This window comes from Castor canadensis, chromosome 8 (assembly GCF_047511655.1).
Source record: "Castor canadensis chromosome 8, mCasCan1.hap1v2, whole genome shotgun sequence".
Classification (NCBI taxonomy): Eukaryota; Metazoa; Chordata; class Mammalia; order Rodentia; family Castoridae; genus Castor; species Castor canadensis.
The window spans coordinates 80,762,311-80,776,222 of record NC_133393.1 but is presented as its reverse complement, the minus strand read 5'-3'; the positions used below and the strand labels follow the sequence as shown (position 1 = coordinate 80,776,222).

At 36.4% G+C, this 13,912-nt stretch overlaps 1 protein-coding gene and 1 pseudogene across 4 annotated transcripts in view; one reads left to right on the top strand and one right to left on the bottom strand.

The window, feature by feature from the left end:
- The window catches only part of Adamts20 (ADAM metallopeptidase with thrombospondin type 1 motif 20), a 178,639-nt gene that overhangs the window by 99,183 nt on the left and 65,544 nt on the right, over positions 1–13,912 (top strand). The window lies entirely within an intron of this gene.
- Positions 790–6,336, bottom strand: LOC109676857 (calcium-binding and coiled-coil domain-containing protein 2 pseudogene; annotated as a pseudogene).

Below are 13,912 nucleotides of genomic sequence, written 5' to 3'. Positions count from 1 at the left end.
AGTAAAAATTTTTTGAAAGAACAAATATATGATAGCACACATACACATGAACAGAGGATTGTAGTGGAATATGGGGGTGGGAAGGTCCCTCAGCCTTCAAAGAGAACAATTAAATTTTCTTTTGCCTGAGACTTCGGTTTTACTATTGCTAGTTAGCTCTTTTTCATCTTTATTTTAGCAATAGGAAGTCAGAAAAAAGAGCTGTGATTAAGACAGTTTTTCTAAGGCATAAATTCCAATAGCATTAGAAAAATCTCAGTAGTTCAATTTTAGGGTTCCCTCAACCTTATTCATGACATCATCTTTCACATCATTCAAAAGTTTTTGTAACAGTCTCTATAGTGACCAGTTGTTTGATTACCTGGGAGTCATTCCATTTATTCTGTCCCTGAGGGGAAAGAAAATGGAATTAGAGTTTAATTAGGCAAATCTAAATAGAGGGCTTTGAACTTAGTTCAGAAAGGGTGCCAAAATGCTTTTCAAGAAATGCATGGAAAGTAAGAGCAAGATAGCCAAGGCTTCAGATTTTTCAAAGTGCCCACCCCAACATAATTGCCAGGACACTCTTCTGAATAGTTAAGATAGGTGAAGAGATGTCACTGGGGGACTCTACCATTCTCATAACCTGTTCTTAATCCATAGACTTCAAAGACAATAAAGTGAAGACTTATTTTTAAATTATCTAATTCCCTGAAAGAAGAGTATTTTTAATATTAAAGAGATTAACAATAATTGTCTCATTATTCTGACATCCATATTCAAACTCAGGAATTTGTAAACACAAAATTTCTAACAAAGGGGCCACATATGCTGCCAGTCCAAGATAGGATCACAGTTTCCATCAGCGAAGTCTGAGTTACAGATGAGGCATTTCCCCATGGAGAGCAGGCTTGGGGCAGAACTTTCTTGGACACCAGAATATGGGTTTCCGTACACAAGACCTGAATTTTTTCCAGGACCTCCTGGATCTGAACTAGGCACTTGACAGGAACAGATCCAGACTCATGAAGCTCAGCAATCTGCTGTTCTCCTTCTTCAAGAGATCACTTCTCTTTCCGTTCTTTCTTTCTCTTTAAGCAAAACATCACACATAATCTGATTCTCACCTAGTCTTCTTGACAGGTCAAAGATCTCATCCATTAACTCCTGTTGTTTCTACATGGCAGTTGTTTCTTTCTGCTTCATCTCCTCTGCTGTCTGCTCAAGCTTCTTCTGATGCTCTCGCTGCTCAGTTAAATGGAGAAAGAGTTGGCCATTTTCATTTTTCAGATATTGTAACTGCTCTGTCTTATTTTAATCTCCGTGAACAAGCTTCTTCATTTCTTTCTCTTGTGTTGACAGCTGGGCCTGAAGCTGATACACTGATTCCCATCTTCTCATTTTCTGGAGATTGCCATCTGATTATGTTCTTCCAGTTGAAGCAACTCAGTCTCCCAACAGGTCTTCTGCTCTTTCTTTTCTATTCTAACTTACCATTGATGCTCTGGTGAGCTTCCTTTGGAGCTCAGTTTCCACATCTGAGTTCTGCTTCTGGAGGCTGACACAGCTGTCTTTCAGCTCCTGGTTTGCTTTTCAAAGCTCCCTTGTTATGCTGTTCAATTTCTTCCACCTTTCCCTTACTGGTAACAACCAAGATGTTCCCTTCACTTTTTGGATGGAATTGGAAAGGGATCCTTGCTCCCTGAACCACACCATCCAGATCCACACAACAGAACTGGTAATACCCATCGTCCTTAAGCAGGTAATAAACTTGAACTGAACTTCCTGTTCTTTGGCTAATTCCATTTTAAGCTGACTGGGCAAAGCAACCCACAAGATGGTGTACTATTCATGGGATGTCCTCCATCCTACTGTTTTTGTTGTTGAGTTCTAATTTTAATGCATTGTGATCAGATAGAATGCATGGGATTATTTCTATTTTCTTATATTTGCTGAGGATTGCTTTGTGCCCTAAGATATGATCAATTTTGGAGAAAGTTCCATGGGCGGCTGAGAAGAATGAATATTGTGCAGAAGTTGGATGAAATATTCTGCAGACGTCAGCTAGGTCCATTTGATCTATGGTATGATTTAGATCTAGAATTTCTTTATTGATGTTTTGTTTGGATGACCTATCTATTGGTGATAGGGGGGTATTAACATCTCCCACTACCACTGTGTTGGAGTCTATATATGTTTTTAGGTTCTTCAGAGTATGTTTGATGAAATTGGGTGCACTGACATTGGGTGCATATTGGTTGATGTTTGTTATTTCCTTTTGGTGTATTTCCCCTTTTGTTAGTGTGGAGTGTCCTTCTTTATCTCGTTTGATCAATGTAAGTTTGAAGTCTACTTTTTTTGAGATAAGTATTGCTCCTCCTGCCTGTTTTCAGGGGCCATTGGCTGGTAAATATTCTTCCAGCCTTTCACACTAAGCCAGTGCTTGTTTCTGTCTATGAGATGGGTCTCCTGTAAGGAACAGATTTTTGGATCTTCCTTTTTAATCCAGTTTGCCAAAAGGTGTCATTTGATGGGGATATTAAGTCCATTAACATTCAGTGTTAGTGTTGATAGGTATGTGGTGATTTCTGTCATTAAGTTGTTTTTGTTGTTTAAGGGTTTGATTGTGTGCAGCTGAATCAAAGTTACTCTATTTTCTTGCCTTTTCTTCTCCTGTAGTTTGGTACTTCCTGTCCTTTCATGGTTTTGTTTGCTTTCATTTTCTGTGTTTAGAATTCCTTGAAGAATCTTTTGTAGTGGTGGCTTGATGGTCATATATTGTTTTAGTTTCTGCTTACCATGGAAGACTTTTATTGCTCCATCTATTTTGAATGATAGTTTTGCTGGGTAGAATATCCTAGGGTTGAAGTTATTTTCATTCAGTACCCGGAATACCTCACACCATGCTTTTCTTTCTTTTAAGTTTTCTGTTGAGAAATCTTCAGGATTTTGATGGGTTTACCTTTGTATGTTACTTGTTTTTCTCTCTTATAGCCTTAAATATTGTCTCTTTATTCTCTGTGCTTGTTGTTTTAATGATAATATGTCATGGAGTAGTTCTATTTTGGTCAGGTCTGTTTGGTGTCCTGAAGGCTTCCTGTATCTGACTGGGCATAGTTTTCTATTGACTTGGAAAATTTTATGTTATTATTTTGTTGAATATATTGTAAATTCCTTTTGCTTGCACCTCTTCTCCTTCTTCAATGCCCATGATTCTCAGGTTTGGTCTTTTGATGGAGTCAGTGAGTTCTTGCATATTCCTTTCAAAGGACTCGAGTTGTCTGACTAATAGTTCTTCAGTTTTTCCTTTAATTTTCATTTCATATTCAAGTTCTGGGATTCTGTCTTCTGCTTGTTCCAGTCTGCTGGAGTAGCCTTCCATTTTGTTTTGTATTTCTGTTTCATTCTTTTTTCTGAGGTTTTCCATATCATGGGTCACTTCCTCTTTAATTTTGTCAATTTTCATCCTTAATTCGTTTATCTATTTATGCTGTTCTCTGTTTCACTTTGATATTTATTTAGGGCTCCTATGAGTTCATTTATTTGTTTTGTATCTTCTCATATTCTTTATTTTTGTTGTCTTGGAATTTCTTGAGTTCTTCCTGTACATTTTGGTTGACCATTTCTAGTAACATCTCCATGAAATTCTCGGTGATTTCTTGCAGAATTTCTTCTTTCAGGTTTTCTTGTGGGCTTAGTTGGGATTCCTGGGATATTTTATCTTTGTTTTGTTGGAATCTGGAACTGGTATCCATTTTCTTCATTTCCCTCTGAATCCTGTACTAATTTATTTTGGGGAAGGGAATGGTTTCCATCACTTTTTTGTCTTCCCATCATTCCACTTGGTGCTGTTTCTGTCCCTGGCCTGTGTGTAATTTAATATTAGCTAACTTACAATAGTAAAACTAATGAAACCAAGAAAGAAAGAGAAAAAAGAAAAAGAAAAAAAAATAGAGCGCCGAAGAAATCAACAGAGAGAGATGGTGGACAAACAAACAGCAAACAATACAAACGAACACTTAGAGAAAAAAAAAGTTCCAGGTTCAGGAACAATAGAATTTCAGTCTTAGTAGTTCTGGCATTACCTCTTCAGCATCCAATCCTGGTTGTGGTATTTAAGCAGAAGCTCTGTCTTAGCCTCACCAGGTGGTTGGGGAGACGTGCCAGTTTTTTTTCCCCTGTGTTTCAGTGGCAACTGCTTAGTCAGCTCCTCCTTCAGTGAAGTGTGGAGATAAGGTTCCAGAGATCAGGCAATGTGGCCCACTAGCCATCCTGCTTTGAAGTTGGATTCTTGCTATGTTGGTTTATTGGGGGCTTGTTACTTTGCCTCACACCTTTTCTCTGGGGCAAGGTCAGAGATCTGTCAGCTGACTCCCTGCTGTCAGCATGTTATGCTGGTTTGTTAACTGTTTTTCAATTTTGTGACGTCGTTTGACTTTGGATGTAGCTTACTGGTTCAGCTATCTGCCCTATTTCAGGCAGCGGCTTATCACCCACCCACTGTCAACCCATCTGCCTTTCCAGGCTTTGTTTACTGAAAGTTCACATGGAGATCAGTTCCTTGGCTCCTCCCTTTTCTCTTATACAGCAGCTTGTTGGCCCATCTACCTTTCCAGGCTTTGTTTACTGAAAGTTCCTGTGGAAATCAGCTTCTTGCCTCTCCCGCCTTCTCTGGTGCACTCAGAGCACCCTGCCACTCTGCTGTGTGTTCCTTTTCAGTTCCTTTTTTATTATTCAGGTTTTTTTTTTTGTTTTTTTGGTTTTTTTTTTTGCATGGCGAGGGGTCACTCTGTCAAGGGGGCTATGCTGTTTTATCCCAGGGGTAGCTGTAGGAATACTGCATGCTGCTTATTTGCTCACCTGTTGGTCTGCTTCTCCCAAGCAGGTTTGGAGCCAGCATCTGGCAGTGCAGGAGCCCTCCTGTTTTCTCAGTGTAATGTGGCTTGGAGAAGCTTTGTACAGCTGGGGGTTCAGGGTGTCACAGTTTTGCTTCTTCTGGTGGTTTTTTTCTGCCAAGTGTGGCTCCAGCATCTCAGAAAAACTTTTAATTTACAGAGCTCATGCTGTCTGCTTCCTCCCTCTAGTCACCATCTTGGATTCAGCCTGGCATTTTCTTTAACTAAACGGACATATGGAACTTTTACCTTCCATTCTTATTCTGCAAACTGCAATAATAATCAATCAAATGTTCCTGCTTTGTTCAATTCTTTAATCTCCTGATCTGCTTTGTTACGACTATCTGAAAAATTGACATCTAGAATTTTATTGATTAGCAAAAAATCTAACTGTAAAAAATGTAGACCTGTGAAGTGTTTGTCACCTTTGTTATGAACACTGCAGTTAGTATGACAAATATTGCACTGAATTTCAAGTTTTAGTAGTCATGCAGTTTTCCTGTGCTAATTTTGTATCTGAATAAACCTGTATATAGCATAAGGTATTGTTACTTAATTAAATTTTATTTATCTTCAACATTCAATAATCTTTTAAGCCAAAGCAGAGGATGTTTATTTTCCTTGATAACCTAAATTCACCCATTTTTCTTTTTAGTTTACATCCAACTTTGTGATAAATTTACACATTTTTCATTTTAATTCTTACATCTTGCTTCGTGATAAATCCTCCCAGTTTTATGGCACAAGTAAATTGAGAAGCATTCCTTTTCATGTCTTCACAAAGTGTCTTTTACAACTGGGCCCATCCAGAACTCTAGAATCTACCTGTAGAGATGGCCCCCCAGTTTGACATTGATGTCCACTAATAAACCAAATATCATTAATTATAATCTTGAATAGTTTTACCAACATCACGCATGTAAAAATTTTAAAATAAATTTTTAGGAAGCCAATTAAGAAGTATCACCTGTTCCTGCCTCTCACACCCAGTAGTATGTCTATGTCTTCCAATATTTAGCTACTAATTTCCAAATCATAGGCATTTTCTTCTATTTCATGATACATTAAAAACTTACCTATAACTTTCTTTCACAGAAGTTAATACTTTAGCTTTCTATGTAAGCCATGAGTTCTATGGTCCGTTTTCCAAATGAATTTTGGCCAAGTTAACAGTCAGTGGTGCCATGTCAGTGTGGAAGCAGTGTGCGCTTCATGCTGCCCCTTTCTCACACAACTTTTCATTCTTCTGCAGTTTAAAAATTCACTTTGGGTTTTTATTTTTTTATATTTCAGTCACTCTTTTTTCCTCTCAAGTGCTCACCTAGATGTGTAAAATACCTGTGAAAGAATTTCTCAAAAGCTGGGGTACTTCCTCTTCTCTAGAATCTTCCCATACTCGCCCCTCATCTTCCTCCATAGATGTGACCTGCATGATCTGAACCTCACTGGACTGTCCTCTCATTCTGTGAGTTCTCTTCCCTCATCTTCAGGTTTTTAGTTTTTGGATTTTTGTTTGTTTTCTTTTTGTGAGATGGGTATTGTTTTGCTATGTAACCCTGCATCCATTGAACTTGCAAGTCTTCTGCCTCAGCCTTCCAAGCGGTTGCTTTGTAGGCATGAACCACCACATCCATTGTCATCTTTGGTTTTGATGATTTTTTTTCTTAGATATATTTCTCTTTTTGGTTTACTGTCTCATGCTAAAACATTTCTTCCTATACTTCCAAAAAAGAAAAAGATCAAGCACAAAAAGGGAAAAAAGAAAAAGAAAAATGAAATACATTTTTTCATCTGTACAAATCTGAAAATGTCTTTAGTCAATACTATATTTGGTTATTCAGTGGCTACAGAATTCTAGCATTCAGAAACCTGATGTGATTCTAACTCCTCATCCATTGTATGTGACCTCATTTCCCTGCCTGTGCCACTTTGACTCTTCTGGCTAATTTTATCCTAAAGTGTGCTTTATCAGATATGAAGATAGCTACTCCTGCCTGCATTGGAGGGTCCATTTGCTTAGAAGACTTTTTTCTGCCCTTTCACTCTAAACTAATGTCAGTGAGGTATGTTTTCTTGTAAGCAACAACTGGTTGGGTCTTGATTTTTAATCCAACTTGGCATTGTGTGTCTTTTGATTAGAGAATTGAGAACATTGACATTCAGTGTAAATATTGAAAGTATGTAGTGTTTCCAATCATTTTGTTGTTTTGTTCTGATATTTACTTTTTCCCTATTCTTTGCTTATTTACTTGGCTAGTGGGCTTTATTCTTTCTTACATTTTCCTGATAGTGTCTAGCTTCTTCATCTGTGTGTAGCATTCCTTCAAGTATTTTCTGAGTGCAATTTGGTGGTCATAAATTCCTCTAGTTTTTGTTTGTTATGGAAGGATTTTTTTCTCCTTTAATTATGAAGTATACTTTTGCTGAATAAACTAGTAGAAGTTGACAGTTTTTTTCTTTCAGGGTTGAAAAGTATCAATCCATGCCCTCCTTTGCTGTTACACTGATGGTTTGCCTTTATATGTGGCTTGTCATTCTCTTTTAATGCTTTCAATATTCTTTGTTCTGTATATTTAATGTTTTAATTACAACATGTCTAAGGTTGTATCTTTTCTGATACACCCATTTTGTGTTCTGAAAGCCTTCTGTACCTAGATATCACTTCCTTTCTTGAGATTAGGGGGTTTTCTGCTACTGTGTTATTAAATAAGTTGTCTATGCCTTTAGTTTGTATCTCTTCTACTTCTTCTATACCTATGATTCATAGGCTTGGTCTTTTGATGGAGTCCCAGTGGTCTTCCATGGTCTGTTCATGTTTCCTTAGTATTTTTTTCATGGTCTTTGATCTGATCTAATTCCTTTACTCTATCATCAATCCCTGATACTCTATTTTTGATCTGCTCCACTCATTAGCAATACTTTTGATTGAGATTTTTATTCAAATATTGAACTTTTCATTTTCAAGATTTCAATTTGATTTTTTTTTCGGGATTTCTATATCTTTATTTAGTTCCTCTTTCATAATCTGCATTGTCTTCTTTATTTCATTCAGCTGTTTGCTTGAATTCTATTTGAGTTCTAAATGCTATTTGGTTGTTCATATTTTCTTTGAATTCACTCCATTGCTTATACATCTTCTCTTTGATTTCATTCATCATTCTTGTCATGTTTTTTAGTTCATTGTCATTTCTTCCTCTTCACCATCACTTTAGTCCTGTATTGTAGATTGGTGACTTCTAGAGGAGATATATTTGTTTTTTCATGGAATTTATTTTTTTTATGCTGAGATTTATGGATCTAGGGCCAAGTTTTTGGTTGTAGGTTTCAATCCTTGTCATTTTACTTAAAAATTTCTCATAGATTATTTAAGGCTATATAGTACCTGTGTTGTGGTGTATTTTTTTGTCACTAGACTGATGGTATGTGACTAAGTAGTCAAACAGCCAACTACAATGCTTAACAGTACAGTGGTCTACTTCACTCAAGAAAAGGAACCTTAGTTGTAAGAGCTATCACAGATGATAAATCACAATCTTGAGATTATGGTAATCCATAATGAAGTCTAATCATTGCTTCTGCTCCAGTATATTTAGAGAAGTATAGGAGCAAAGAGGAATATTTAGTATCTAGGAAGATGTAAATTAATAAGGGTGTTAATGTAACGAGGATAGATGAGGTAACAGTAATGAATAATACAGCATATATGGTTTTATAAGGCATAAAAGGATGGTGGTTTAGCTTACTAACAGGGGTTAGTGAGAAAGGAAGGTGAGTGAGTCTGTAGGAAAGATCTAGTTAATGCTGTGCTGGGGAAGAGAGGAAGAAGAAGAGTAAAGAAAATTAAACAAGCAACAAAATCTTGAAAAAAAATGGTCTGGCAATGTGATTAATTTGCTGAAAGTGTAGGTTATAAAGAAGTAGTATGGATTAGGGATGAAGATAGAGGCAAAATACAAATGACAGAACATTTCTAATTGAATAGGAAAGAAAGTATAAATGGGGTAGGGCTAAGGGAAAGAATGGAGAGAATATGGTTTAAGATTGAATATTGAGAGGCAGATGCCATGGTTCATATGCAGTTTTTGCAGAAAAAAAGAAGGAAGGAAAAGCAGAATTAAAAAGTAAATAAGAGAGAGATAAAGTTATCCTAATTAGATATACAAAAATAACAACACAAACAAAAGATTAAAGCAATCAAAACCCAACAGTGACAAACACAAACAAGCATATTTTTTAAAAATCAGAAATTTCAGTTGCTTTCCTGAATGGCTATCTATCTATATCTATCATCTATCTTCTCCTTTCAGAGTCTGAGTCTTTCGAGTCAGTTGATGGCAGTCAATTTAAGACTTGAGTCTGAAAAGAGACTCAAGACTCTTGTTTCCAGCATAGGTTTAGGGTATTTGAAGATCTGAATGCAATCTCCAATGAAGACTTCTGAGGTCTGAGCCGTTGGCCTGCCAGTCAAGCACTTCCCACTAAATTTGTAGTTTCTTCTCTGAAGTCTCAAAGAAATCATGGTCAGCTGTATGCTCCTGTGGTGATGGTCTGCTGTGTTGGAAGCTGCTGAATTGTGCTTCTGTGACTGCTGCCACAGTTTCTTAGCTAGCCAGTAGCTGAGTCTTGTCTTACCAAAAGAACTATATCTGTTTTCTAAGCAGTGGGAACTTCTATGTATGTGGGTCCACTTCTTGCTGTTTTTCTTCTTAGATTCTCTGCAAATTAAGCATCAGAGCACCAGATGCTCCAAGATTTCTGTGCCTGCCCACCAGGCACACCTATCTAACAAGCATCTGGCCTTTTGCCCACAGTTACTAGTGTACTTGTGGGCTGTTGATGGAATCAAAACTACTTTTCTGCCAGAGCTTACTATCTTAGCAGTTCTTCAGGGAGTTAGGTGAGTGAATTGCAGTTTAGTGGAGTGTATCTGTGAGGATAATTGTGGGGATTGTTTCCTCATTGCCATCTTGCCATCATCCTTTTGGTCGTCTCCATTCTGTTTATCCTCTTCCCCAAGTTAGTGAAATATGTTCACATTCAATTTGACTTTAGGTTGAAAAATTAAAGAGAAGAGAGGGAATTGATGCATAGGGTAACTCCACCATTTTTAACTGAAAACATTTTTAAGCCAGATTTTTATTTGCCTTCCTGGGGGTTTTGTTTGGTTGGTTTGGTTTTGGTGGTACTGAGGTTGGAACTAGGGTCTCACCTTTGCCAGGCACTTGAGTCATGCCCCTAGAATCTCTGGCTTTAGTTATTTTTCAGATAAAATCTTGTGTTTTTGCCCTGGCTATCCATGGCTGGTATCCTCGTAATCTCTACCTCCCAAGTAGCTGGGGCTACAAGTGTGAGCCAGCATGCCTGTCCTGCTTTCTTGTTTGTGATCTATTTCAATTTATTTACCCCATCCCTACTTTGAAACTAATTTGAAGTGCATCTGAAGTATTTTTTAGTATTTAGATAAACATAGTTTTCCTCAGGGGGAATATAATGGGAATTTTCTAGAATTCCATTAGGGTCACTGCTTCCTTATCTCACCACTGAGAGAGCTCCAAATGCATGAGCCTTGAACAATGCCTATGTCCAATTCTGTGGAGTGTGAATTATGAGAAGCCTATGAGAACTGGACATAGCAAGGTGAGATGCAGCTCAACTGCTTTTCCTAAAATGTTTACCTGTACACCGAGATTGGCACAGCCCTGGCCACAAAACAGGAAAATGCAGAACAGCTGCTTCTCTTAAGTTGTTTACATTCAGAGAAGCAGGAACACAGGTTTCTCCTGTTGGAATGTCACACCCTTCCCCAAGAACTGCTGTTCCACCCTGTTTACCACCAGGTATAAAAGACTCACTGAAGGAGGACTCTAGGCTTTTTGCTTTGGAGAGTTTGCTTTTTGGGTGAAGGGAGGCTTTTGGCTTTTGGATAAAGGGAACCTTTTTGATGTGGGAGGCTTTGGAAGGGAAATGAATTGCTGAAGGGAAATGCTGGAGGGAGATTGCTGAAGGGAAAAGAATTGCTAAAGAGGGGTTGGTAGAAAGTCTGCACCAAGAACTTTATACATAGGCTTTAGAAAAGCTAAGGTACAGAAAAGCTAAAGAGAACATGAGACTGCAAGTCTGAGCACCAAGGCTTTAAGAAAACTAAAGAGAAAACATGGGACAGTGCAAGTCTTTAAAGAACAGAAAAGACATTAAAAGCAAGGTTTTAAGGAAAGACTTTGGAAGCAAGGTTTTAAAGAACTGCAAAGGAGTAAGGCCTTAAAGAATAAAGATAGAAAAAAGCAGGGTAAATGAAGAGAAATTATATAGAAAAGAAATAATGAGAGTTGTGTGTCTCCACTTGAGCACCCAACACACCTGATCCCTTTCTGTCTGTCTATCCTTTATCTTTTCTGAATATCCAGTTGCCCCTCATTAGCCCCAGTTAGGTTAGGTAATAACCAGGAGCCAAGCAAAAGAAAGCTAGCTCCAACAAGGGAGGGAGTGGGGAAAAGCTCACTCCAGGTCATTCATAGACTTAGTTGAAAAAAAATCAATATCTGTAGATTGCATTTTCACAGTCTTATTTTATATTTCCTCAGGATTTGGGAAAGGAAGAAAAAGAAGGGGGATGGAGATTTAATGTGCACTTATGCTATTATATCAAACATTATTTTAGATTCATTCATGTATTAGCTCATTTAATATCACAACTGTCCTTTAGTGCAGGTATTATTGTTGCCACTTTATAATGTAATTATTTCTCACTTATAATGACAGAACTGAGAATCAAGGTTTAGTACCTTGCTCAATGTTGCCCAACTCCTAATAGCAATGGTTTCATTGTGTAAGTCTGACTCCAAATCTCATGCCTTTTTTATTATTCCACTCCCCACTACCCAGTAGTGACAATCATGAAGCCCAACCTTAAATTTTAATAAAAATAATTCATTTTATATGATTAAAGTAATGATTTTAAATTAACTTAAATTCACTGAAATTAATTCCTAACACAGCCTTCCCTCATGTCTTCTATTGCATGTGGTAAATAGTCATTAATTTGCACAGTGACTGGTGCTCCTTTAATCTCAACCCTAACTTTTCTCTTTTCAAAGTATTTATAGAACTCATTTATTTCTCTTTTGAGAGTTCTCTGTGCATACTACTTTTTGGACCTTTATAATCCTACTTAAAAGCAAATTTCTTGGCATTGTTTCTATGAACTCCCACAGCTAGCACATAAAACATTCATGGAAACTTGAATGGTAAATCCTACTATTTGGCTGGCACTCAATTTTAAGAATTTTGTCAATGTTACCATAGTAAGTAATGCCTTTAAAGTCAGTACTTCTTAGAAAGGATAGGCTCTGGGTGTTTTTTTCTGTCTGACTTCTTTAACTTTTTATGGTCTACCACACTGAAGAGTTTCTGCTTTGTTCCATCCAGGAAGGCAGATGCTCATGATTCTGGATGTAGGCTCCCAGGATAAGATGGGATTAGGGTTTTCATTATGGAATGTGCCATGCATTCTTGCAAAAGTCATGTCTCAGGATTTTGAGATTTGTGTGAAAATATCAAAAGAAAGTAAGTTCAAAATAATACCACTAAAAGAATTGTTAAAATTACACAAGATTTAGACTTTTCTAATATGAACCATGCCATTTTTTCGTGGTCATAAAATAATTATAAAGATTCATGTTACTGGATTAGCCAATAAAATTTCCAAAGAGAAACTAAGTAGGTAAGTCCCTCTTGCAAATAGATTTTACAAATGAGTTTGAAATGTCCTTTGTGGTACAAACTAGATCACTAGACAGACAACATTAAGACAATAAATTACAAGCTTTAACCCAATGGCAGTTTTTTCTACAAATAATTTTTTGCTACAAATAATGCTTTCATTTTGAATTAGAATTATATTTACTATTGCTTTCCATAAAATACACCTTAGTTCAATAGCTAATCTTTGCAAGTTTGAAGTGATTCTTCATCCAATCTTGTTATTAATGAAACCAATTCTGTAATTGAGTCTTTTAATTATTACTTTCACAGATGATTTTTCATTCTGTTTTTTAATACTTATGAGTGGAAAATAGAATTATATGGTAATATATGTGAATATTTCTATATGATACTAGCATGAATTACTGCAACTTTTTTTTCATGTTTTATGTTTTATAGTAAAAATACTCCCAAAACTTTCCAGAGTTATAATTTAGACAATATTAACAATACATTCAGTAAGTTTTTTTTGAAGTACTACTGCTAATCAAGTTAGTCAGATGAAGGTTAATCAAACTACATTGATCAGATTAGAACTGTAAATCTATCATGTGTGTGCATAAATATATACATATATGCACTCAAAACTAAAATTTTAGAACATGAAATTGAAACTTAAAAGTTACAATTTTAAAATGATATTAAAAGGAAGAAAGTTTGCTTGGGATGTTTGTTATTCACTTAATTTTTGTTCCTTAAGTTCAGAATCAAACACTTTGCAAATTAATGTAACTTGAAAATGTCTGGAGCTACATATTTTAAATATGTTTAGATGCAATGCAATAGAATGAGCTATTTCAGTGGTCAATATTTTTAAAACCAAATACTGTGTTGGCTTTTTAAAGCAACATAGTCAAAGAGTGTCTGTAACAGGTTGAAAAGGAAAATTTTCATACTCCACTAAATTTAAAACTGTAAGTATAATCTTTCAGGAAACACTCTGAATGGGTTCCCTGTTGATGGAGTTAGTATCTCACTTCTTGGTGCACACATGTGCTGAATTAAAGGAACAGTAGCAGGACTATTTTACAGAGCTGCCACTCTTCATATGCATATTTTGTCTGTTTCGTTTATTTATTTTAAATAGAGGGATATAGTATGCTACTCTACTCTACTTACTTCAATTATTTTACTGTTTTATTTATCTAATATTTGAGAAGATCAATTTAAAAAGTTTTCTCCATTTTAGGGAATGCCCTTAATGGTAAACTAGCTGTATAAAACTCATATCTAAGATTTTACTGTAGTGGGCTTTTTCTCTTAGCTTTCATTGGTTT